Source organism: Prionailurus bengalensis, chromosome B4, assembly GCF_016509475.1.
Source record: "Prionailurus bengalensis isolate Pbe53 chromosome B4, Fcat_Pben_1.1_paternal_pri, whole genome shotgun sequence".
Lineage (NCBI taxonomy): Eukaryota > Metazoa > Chordata > Mammalia > Carnivora > Felidae > Prionailurus > Prionailurus bengalensis.
This window is the reverse complement of record NC_057358.1, coordinates 25,180,573-25,192,120: the sequence shown is the minus strand read 5'-3', so window position 1 is coordinate 25,192,120 and position 11,548 is coordinate 25,180,573.

The window sequence follows — 11,548 nt, the reverse complement described above, 5'->3', positions numbered from 1 at the left end:
CAAAGAAATATCTCCCAAATGAAAGGACAGAACAAAACCACAGTAAGATATCTAAGCAAACCAGATATAAATAATATGTCTGATAGAGAATTTAATGATTGTAAAGATACTCCCTGGACTTGAGAAAAGAGCATAGGACATCAGTAAGACCCCTTAACACAGAGATAAACAGCCAATCAGAAGGCAAGAACACAATAAATGAAAATAAAAATATACTTGGTAGAATAAATAGCAGGGTAGGTGAAGCAGAGGAATTAATTAATGACCTAGAAGGCAGAAGTAATGGAAAGTAATGAGCGAAGGAGAGGAAAGAAAATTATGCAAATTGAGGACAGTCTTAGGGAAGTCAGCGAATCCATTAAGCATAAAAACATTTGCATTATAGTGTTCTCAGAAGAAGAAAGGGGGGCAGAATTTTATTTGAAGAAATAATAGCTGAAAACTTCCCTAATCTGGGTAAGGAAATAGATATCCAGATTCAGAAGGCATAAAGATCCTCCCCACAAATTCAACCCAAGGATGTCCACACCAAGACACATAGTAATTAAAATGTCAACAATCTGGGTCACTTGGGTGGTTCAGTCAGTTAAGCATCTAACTTCAGCTCAGGTCATAATCTCATGGTTTGTGAGTTCAAGCCCCATATTGGGCTCTGTGTTGACAGCTCAGAGCCTGGAGCCTGCTTCAGATTCTGTATCTCCCTCTCTCTGCCCCTCCCCCACCCATGCTCGCGCGCTCTCTCTCTCTCTCTCTCTCTCTCTGTGAAAAATAAGTAAACTTAAAAAAAAATTAAACAAATAATCAGTAAAAAATTTTTAATAAAAAATTCTAAAACAGAATGAAATTTCGCCATATGCAACAATGCGGATACATGGATGAAGCTAGAGTGTATTATGCTAAGCAAATCAAATCAGAGAAAAACAAATATTGTATGATATCACTCGTATGTGGAAGTTAAGAAACAAAAACGCTGAACATAGGGGAAGGGGGTGGGGAAAGAGGCAAACCATAAGAGACTCTCAACTATAGAGAAAAAATTGAAAGTTGATGGAGGGAGGTGGGTGGCAAATAGGCTAAATGGGTGATGGGTACTAAGGAGGGCACCTGTGATGAGTACTGGATATTGTATGTAAGTGATGAATCACTAAATTCTACCCCTGGGGGAAAAAAAAAGAATGGGTTTAAACTTTAGTGACCATCAACTTAATATAGACTGCTATATACAGAAGATGTTATATACAAACCAAGAATCAAAACCCAGTATAGATATGCAAATAAAGAGAAAGGAATCCAAATATATCACTAAAGAAAGCCAACAAACCATGAAAGAGAGCAAGAGAAGAAAAGATCGGAGAAAATCTATGGAAACAACCACAAAACACTTAACAAAATGGCAATCAATACATATCCATCAATAATTACATTGAATGTAAATGGACTAAATGGTCCAATCAAACGACATAGGGTGACAGAGATCCATCTATATGCTGCCTACAAGAGACTCATTTCAGACCAAATGGCATCTGCAGATTCAAAGTGAGGGGATGGAGAAACATTTGTCATGCAAACGGAGGTCAAAAGAAAGCTGGAGTAGTAATACTTACATCAGACAAAATTGACTTTAAAATAAAAACTGTAACGAGACAAAACACTGTATAATAAAGGGGACAATCCAACAAGAGGATATAACAATTGTAAGTATTTATGCATTCAAATACATACATCAGCTAATAAAAAACATAAAGGAAATAATTGATAGTAATACAGTAATTGTAAGGAACTTTAACACCCCCCACTTACATCGATGGATGGATAATCCAAACAGAAAATCAACAAGGAAACAGTGGCTTTGAATGACACACTGGACCAGATGGATTTAACAGACATATTCAGAACATTCCATCCTAAAACAGCAGAATACACGTACTTTTCAAGTGCACACAGAACATTCTCCAGTATAGAACACATATTAGGCCACAAAACAAGCCTCAACAAATTCAAAAATATCAGGCATCTTTTCTGACTACAACGCTATAAAACTAGAAATCAACCGCAAGAAAAAATCCAGAAAGAGCACAAATACATGGAGGTTAAATAACATGCTACTAAATAAGAAATGGGTCTACCAAGAAATCAAAGAAGAAATAAAACATGACATAGAAACAAATGAAAATCAAAAATGCAATGGTCCGATATCTTTGGAATACAGCAAAATGGCTTTAAAAGGGAAGTTTACAGCAATATAGGTCTATATCAAGAAGCAAGAAATATCTCAAATAAACAGCCTAAACTTGCACCTAAAGGGGCTAGAAAAAGAAGAACAAACAAAACCCAAAGCCAGGTAAAGGAAGGGAATAATAAAGATTAGAGCAGAAATAAATATTAAAGTGGTGCCTCGCTGGCTGAGTCAGAAAAGTGTGTGACTCTTGATCTTAGGGTTGTGAGTTCAAGCCCCAAGATGGGTATAGAGATTACTTAAAATATAAAATCTTTAAAAAAAAAATTTTAAGAAATAAATGATAAAGAAACTAAAAAAAAAAAAAAACAGAAGTGATCAATGAAACCAGGAGCTGTTTTTTTTTTAAAGATCAACAAAATCGATATACCTCTAGCCAGACTCATAAAAAAAGAATAAAATAAAATTTTTAAAAAGTGAGGACCCAAATAAACAAAATCATTAATGAAAGACGAGAAGTAACAACCAACACCACAGGAATATAAATAATTGTAACAAAATATTATGAAAACCTATATGCCAACAAATTGGACAACCTAGAAGAAATGGATAAATTCCTAGAAACATATAAATTACTAAAACTGAAACAAGAAGAAATAGATAATTTGAACAGACCAATTACCAGCAATGAAACTGAATCAGTAATCAAAAAAAAAAAAAAAATCTCCCAAAACAAAAGTCCAGGACCAGACAGCTTCAGAGGCGAATTCTATCAAACATGTAAAGAAGGTCAATACCTATTCTTCTCAAACTATTCCAAAAAATAGAAAAGGAAGGAAAACTTCCAAATTCATTTTGATGAGGCCAGTATCACTCTGATACAAAACAAGATAAAGACACTACAGAAAAAGAGAACTACAGGCCAGTATCTCTCATGAATATGGATGTAAAAACCCTCAACAAAATATTAGCAAACCAAATCCAACAACACATTTAAATAAATCATACACCATGATCAAAGAGATTTTATTCCCAGGATAAAAGGAACAATCAATGTGGTATGTCAGATCAGCAAGAGAAAAGATACAAACCATATGATCATTTCAATAGATGCAGAAAAACCATTCAAAAAAGTATAGTATCCATTCATGATAAAAATCTTTTGCAAAGCAAGTCTACAGGGAACATACCTTAACATAATAAAGCCCTGATCTGAAATCTCCACAGCCAAAATCATACTCAATGGTCAAACACTGAAAGCTTTTCTCCTAAGGTCAGGAACAAGACAAGGAAGTCCACTCTCACTACTTCTATTCAAAATAGTACTGGAAGTTCAAGCATAGCAATTAGACAACACAGAGAAAAGGCATCCCAACTGGTAAGGAAGAAGTAAAACTCTCACTATTTATAGATGACATGATAATATATATAGAAAACCCTAAAGACTACACGAAAAAACTTACTAAAACTGAAAATGAATTCAGTAAATTTGCAGGATTCAAAATCAATGTACAGAAATCCATTGCATTCCTATACACTAATAATGGAGCAGGAGAAAATGAAATTAAGAAACAATCCCAGGGGCGCCTGGGTAGCTCAGTCGGTTGAGCGTCCGACTTCAGCTCAGGTCATGATCTCACAGTCCGTGAGTTCGAGCCCCGCATCCGGCTCTGTGCTGACAGCTCAGAGCCTGGAGCCTGCTTCAGACTCTGTGTCTCCCTCTCTCTCTGCCCCTAACCCACTCACATCCTGTCTCTGTCTCTCTAAAAAGTAAATAAACATTTAAAAAAAAATTTTAAAAATAAACAATCCCATTTACATTTGTACCAAAAATAATACCTAAGAGTAAACCTAACCAAACAGGTGAACAGCCTGTATTCTGAAAACTATAAAACACCGATGAAAGAAATTCAAGATGACACAAAGAAATGGAAAGACATTCCATGCTTATGTGTTGGAAGAAAAAAAATATTGTTAAAATGTCTAAACTACCCGAAGAAATCTACAGATTTAATGCAATCCCTATCAAAATACCAATAGCATTTTTCACAGAACTACATCAAACAATCCTAAAATTTGTAAGGAACCACAAAGACCCCGAATAGTCAAAGCAATCTTGAAAAAGAAAAACAAGACTAGAGGTATCACAATTCCAGATTTCCAGTTATATTCCAAAGTGGTAGTAATTAAAACATATGGTTCTGTCATATAAAGAGACATGGAGATCAATGGAGTAGAATAGAAAATTCAAAAATACATCCACAATTATATGGTCAATCAATCTTCGACAAAGGAGGAATGACTAGATAATGGGGAAAAGACAGTATCTTCAATAAATAGTGCTGGGGAAACTGGACACCTACATACAAAAAAATGAAACTGGACTATTTAATACACAAAAATAAACCCAAATGGATTAAAGATCTAAATGTGATGAAAAAATGCTCAACATCATTCATTATCAGGAAAATACAAACCAAACCCATGATGAGATACTACCTCACACCTGTCAGAATGACTAACATTAACAACTCAGGCAACAACAGAGGCTGGCGAGGATGCAGAGAGAGAGGATTTCTTTTGCACTGCAGACAAATGCAAACTGGTGCAGCCGCTCTGGAAAACAGTATGGAGGTTCCTCAGAAAATTAAAAATAGAACTACCCTACGACCCAGCAGTTGCACTACTATGTATTTACCCAAGGGATACAGGTATGCTGTTTCAAAGGGGCACGTGCACCCCAATGTTTATAGCGGCACTATCAACAATAGCCAAAGTACGGAAAGAGCCCAATGTCCATCAACAGATGAGTGGATAAAGAAGATGTGGTATATATATGTACAACGGAGTATTACTTGTCAATCAAAAAGAGTGAAATCTTGCCATTTGCAACAATGTGGATGGAACTAGAAGGTATTATGCTAAGTGAAATTAGTCAGTTGGAGAAAGACAAAAATCATATGACTTCACTCATATGAGGACTTTAAGAGACAAAACAGATGAACACAAGGGAAGGGAAGCAAAAGTAATATAAAAACAGGGAGGAGGACAATACAGAAGAGACTCTTAAATATGGAGAACAAATAGAGGGTTATTGGAGGGGTTGTGGGGGGGGATGTGCTAAAAGGGTAAGGGGCATTAAGGAATCTACTCCTGAAATCATTGTTGCACTGTATGCTAACTAACTTGGATGTAAATTAAAAAAAAAAAAAGCTTTCCAGAATACTTAAAATACCTCTAATGGTTCTGATAAATTAAACCTAGAAATAAAATTAAATATAAATAAATAAATAAATAAGACCTACATGTGAGACCCAAAATCATAAAAATCCTTGGAAAGATCTGAAAGGCAGTACTTTCTCTGACATTAGCTGTAGCAACATTTTTCTAGGTATGTCTCCTGAGGCAAGGCAACTAAAAGTAAAAATAAACTATTGGGACTACATCAACATACAAAAGTTTCTGCACGATGAAGGAAACAATCAACAAAACTAAAAGGCAACCTATGGAATGAGAGAAGATATTTGCAAATGACATATCTGATAAAGGGTTAGTATCCAAAATGTATAAGGAACTGATACAACTCAATACCCCAAAATGAATAATCCAATTTAAAAATGGACAGAAGACATGAACAGACATTTCTCCAAAGAAGGCATCCAGATGGCCAACAGACACAGGAAAAGATGCTCAATATCACTCATTATCAGGAAAATGCAAATCAAAACCACAATGAGATATCACCACACACCTGTCAGAATGGCTAAAATCCCAAACACAAGTAACAACAAGTGTTGGTGATGATGTGGAGAAAAAGGAACACTCTTGTATGGCTGGTGAGAATGCAAATTGGTGCAGCCACTGTGCAAAACAGTATGGAGCTTCCTCAACAAACTAAAAATAGAACTACCATATGATCCAGTAATTGTACTGCTGGGTATTTACCCCAAAAATATAAAACACTAATTCAAAGGGATGCATGCATCCAAATGTTTATTGTAGCATTATTTACAATAGCCAAACTATGGACGCAGCCCAAGTGTCCATCAATAGATTAATGGATAAAGAAGATGTGGTGTGTGTGTATGAAATATTATTCAGTTATAAAAAAATGAAATCTTGCCATTTGCAATGACATAGATGAAGCTAGAGAGTATAATGCTAAGCAAAATAAGTCAGAGAAAGATAAATACCATATGATTTAATTCATATGTGGAATTTTAGACACAAAATAAACCAGCAAAGGAAAAAAGAGAGAGAGAAACCAAGAAACAGACTCTTAACTAGAGAGAACAAACTAATGGTTACTAAAGGGGAGGTGGCTGGATGAGGGATGGCAGGAATGGGTGATGGGAATCAAAGAGTACACTTATCATGATGGGAAAATATAATAAAATAAAGAAAAGGAGAAAAAAGAAAAGATCATTTCTATCTTACATAAACTCTTGCAGAGAAGAGAAAAAGAAAGCTACCCTTATAAGGCTGGTATAATATTGTTATCCAAATCAGACAATATAAGAAAATTATAGGCCAATCTCACCTATAAACATGAATGCAACCATGCTATATATAAACTTTAGTTAATTGAATCCACATTATATTCTTTTTTTTTTTTACAGAGCAACCATTCACTCTATTCATTACTGAAAAATCTTTTTACCATGTGGCTTAATTACACTTTACTTAATGCAACTTTAATTAATTATGAGAAACCATTTTACACATATGTGAAATATCTACACAATCCTCATCAACTAGAACACTGGGTGACATAGACAATTAGATGTTAATGTTGAAAAGAAGGTAAAATATTCACAGGAGACAAAGCCATTTTAAGGAAGAGAGTATTTTATATTCCATAATTATTTGAAGCATCCAGGAGAGCGAGGCTTCTTTTTTTTCCGTAAGTATGTATGGGCCTCTTCCTTTGCTTGGCAATATTCTCGATATTCTTCCTGAATGAGGTTTACTCTGGCTTCTTGGGCAAGCTGATCTTCTGCCACAGATCTAATTACTTCTTTCACTAACTCACTCTAGCAGGAGAGAATTCAGATGAAAAAGTTCCGTATTTGGTGTATGTATGCTTTACTGCTTCTTATTTCAAGCCTGATTGTATTAGAATGGCAACGTGATGTCTGTGCCGATAGTCTTACTATTATGAATCCACATTATATTCTGACACTTAGGGTTTTAAAGCATTTTTTAGGATTAAAGAATAATAATACTATTTTCCACATACATAAAGGAAGGAGAGACTCCACATGATCTTCCCAATAGATTAACACACATGATTTGATAAAAAAAAATTAACTCATTGGGGCACCTGGGTGGCTCCGTCGGTTGAGAGTCCAAGTTCAGCTCGGGTCATGATCTCCCAGCTCGTGGGTTCGAGCCCCACGTTGGGCTCTGTGCTGACAGCTCAGAGCCTGGAGCGTGCTTCGGATTCTGTGTCTCCCTCTCTCTCTGCCCCTAATCCACTCGCATTCTGTCTCTGTCTCTCTCAAAAATAAATAAACATTAAAAAAGTTTTAAAAAATTTGTAACTCATTAATGATAAAAATTTAAAAAACCCACTTGATAGCAAACTCTCCTTACCTTCATAAAGGTATAAAACTAAAACAAACAAATAAAAAATCCCACTCGGGGTGCCTGGGTGGCTCAGTCGGTTAAGCGTCTGACTTCAGCTCAGGTCATGATCTCATGGTTCATGGGTTTAAGCCCCACATAGGGCTCTTTGCTGACAGCTCAGAATCTGGAGCCTGCTTCGGATTCTGTGTCCCCCCACCCCACCTCTGCTTCTCACCCACTAACGCTTTGTCTCTCTCTCTCTCTCAAAAGTAAACATTAAAAAAAATTTTTTTTTAATCTAACAGAGGAAACTAGAGTAATGTTCCCAGAGGGAGCAAAAGCCCAGGAGATAACTGAGTAACTGCAGGTGCTCTTGGAGATATTCCCTTTAAGGACAGGAAAGCTAGTCAAAGTGGTTACAGAAAAACTGAATAGACTTTTAAGTCAAGAACTTGGGAAATTAGAATAGATGCCTTCACGTATTATTAAGTCAGTGTCCAGGTAAAGATTTTTGTATCTACTGAGCCCTAGGGAACCAAGAGTTTCTAGAGTTAAATCTCAGAAGAGAAGCACAGAAAAAGGAGAAACACTAAAATGAATGAGGGAAGACCAAAGTGATTGACCCTGGTCCCTAAGTCCATGTGGGGTAATGGGAGAGAATGAATTCATCCAATGGAGGTGAAGGTGGACAAGGTAAGGTGAACAGTTGGTGGTTTGATAATTCAATAACTCCTTGGCTTCATATTTCTGCCTGTGGGAGCCTTCCCAAAATAAAAATAGAATCTGTTAGGGAAAAAAAACAATGTCTGAGCCCTAAATCAAGGGAAGTAATAAAGAGAGAGCAGCCATTCCCACCAAACAGGGCTGCTTACAGGTTTTTGAGAAGGAAAGGAATCACTGTGAGGGTCAGGATAGGATTTATAAAACTAAGGGAATCTTCCTGAAAAGAGTAAAAGAAATGTAGCCTGGAAGAGTGGGTAGTTTTGCCATGGATCTCCACCACAGAAATCGGTGTGACAGAGGAAAGATTTCCATCCCATTCATGTGAAGTTCTTAGAGTATAGAAAATCCAAAAGCTGAAAAGGGTTAGTTTTTTGCAAGACAGAACATGGCAGTAGGATTAGTCCTCACTAGGCCCAAGGGGTAAAGACTTCAGTAGTCTTTACTGTGTAACAGAATAACAGATTCTGTTCAGAAATCTGTTGAGGGTGATTCTACAACTGAAACGGATGTGGGGGCCTCAGGGTAAAGCGTCCCTAGGACATAGATTCTAGGGCCTACACAGATTCTGCTCAAATAGGACTAGACAGAATCCACACTCAATTCAGGAGTACATGGTCTACACAGGCAATGGAAGTTCAGCGGCATTGGATATTTTTCAAGGCATTATGGCATGCTAGTTAAAGGACTTTGAGGCCACTGTGCCTGGGTTCCTATCCCAGCTCTACCTCTTACTATCTGTGTGATTTGGGGCAAGTTACTTAGCTTCTCTCTGTCACATTTTCCACTTCTTAAAGGGAGGAGATAGTACTTCGCTCGTGGAGTTCTTAGGATTAAATTATTTAATACGTGTGAAATTATTTAAAACACGTGAAATTCAATAAGGGCTATTATTATTAGAAATATTTGCACAATTGAATGGGACTTAAAAATGTTTTTAATGTTTACTTATGTTTATTTAATGTTTTTTTTATGTTTATCATGACCTGAGCTGAAATCAGATGCTTAACCAGCTGAGCCATCCAGGCACCCCACCTGTTAGATTTTTTTTAAGACTCTAGTCACTCTCTCCAGCCAATTAGTTACTAAATTATTTCCCTCCTTTTAAAGTCCTACTCCATAAGCTGTCCAGTCTGGTTGTTGTTGCTGTTTTATCCTTTCCATATGTTGAGCGTGACCTTCAAGATCTCCTTTTTCCTCTTCTGTTTAATGTGTTCTCCCAAATTCCAACATTTCCATTAAGGAAATCTCTATTTTTCTTTTCTCAAGCATTTTCCAACTTGTCTTCTACTGTTTCCTGAGCCACCTTTTTAGGTATTGCTATACTACAGAAAAGGAGAAATTCACCTTATTATATAAAAAGGAATTTAGGGGCATCTGAGTGGCTCAGTCCGGTGAGCATCTAACTCTTGATTTCCGCTCAGGTCATGATCCCAGGGTCATGGGATTGAGCCCCACATCAGGCTCCACACTGAGCAAAGAGACTGCTTAAGATTCTCTCTCTCTCTCTCTCTCTCTCTCTCTTCCTCTGCCCCCTCCCCTGCGCTTTCTCTCTCTCTAAAATAAAATTAAAAAATTTTTTAGAAACTTAATGAAAGCCAATGATAAAGTAACTACTTCAAAGAGTTTTACCATCAACATTATGAACCCCAAGTCCATAAAAACCTGAGCTCTCTTGCTTCCAAGCCAATCCCAATGTACAAGAACTTATCAACCTTCGGGTGTGCCACAGTTGCTAATGTCCCATTGGACCAAGTAAGTCACATAGCCAAACCCAGAGTCAATGTGGGAGGGAACCATGATAAACCATAAATTCTGGGAGCCATGATTCATTGGAGGCCATCAATATAAGAGCCTACCACCCTACCATAATATGTACATGCATCTTAACAATATGTTTCTTCTGTAACACTACATTCATGGTCAGTTCTTTCTGCTGCCTTTTCTTCAGTTTCTTTCTTAATTACTCGTGTTTCAGTTTTAGAGCTTCTTCTCAATGACCAATTTATTAAATCTTTACATTTCAGTTTAGAAAAGGAAAACTGAGTGACTCCATAATTCTCTGTGACAGATTATTATACAAGTTAGGAGAAACAGCTATACTGTGTTAATTGTAACAACGAAAAAAGAAAATGGGAAAAAGCTTAAGATAGGGCAGGGGAAAAGATGCAAAAATATACCTCATGTCTCAGTGAGAACACAGGCATCTGAGCAGACCCTATGGGATCTACAGAATACATTTCAGCCATGATGTCTGCCATATTTGAATTAGATAATTTCTAGAGCTATGGAAAGATAAACAGGACCACCTAAGTTATGACTAACATTTGAGTGTCTTCTGAGTACCTCTGAGTAGGCAGGGATGAATGAGACAGAGCTTCTCTGAGGAGCTCATGGTCAAGCGTAGGAAACAGATTATCATATAACTAAAATACACAGTTAAAACAAAAACATATTATAAATATTAATGGGCAAATTTTTTTAATAAAAAAATAAAATTCCCTTTATTATATCAAACTCAGTTTGGCTAATGTGAGAGAATAGGTATTAGAAAAGGAGAAGGGGTGGGGGGCGGGAAGCAAAAGAGAAGGGAGGAGAAGAGGAAAAAAAATGGAGCACAGGGGCTGCTCGAGAAGGACTGGGGAACAGAAGGAAAAGGAATCTACATGATAGAAGATAAAAGGAATGTTTTGTCTGCTTCATTTTATCTAGACTGAAGGTGGAGAAGAAGTAGACTAGATAAAATTTTAAGTTCTAAACTATATTCTTGAATTCCCAATACCCATCCTCTCCTCATACAAAAGGCATTTTCTGAAGGATGGAGAATCCTATCCTGACACAGTAGACACCATTCTCAAATTGAAGACCAGAGGGTCTTCCTGAATTGAAAGGAAGAGCCTTTAGAGACTTCCTTAATTAGAAGCCATGTCACTTCTAGGCCATGTGACAGCTTCACCTGGAGAAGTGTAGAGTTCTGAAACCAATCTTTCAGAGCCTTTCAGGCTTTGATCACTCAAAAATAGGCGATGAGCTCATTTTGGAAATGCTACATTCCTATTATGAAATGATACAGAAAAACTGGTG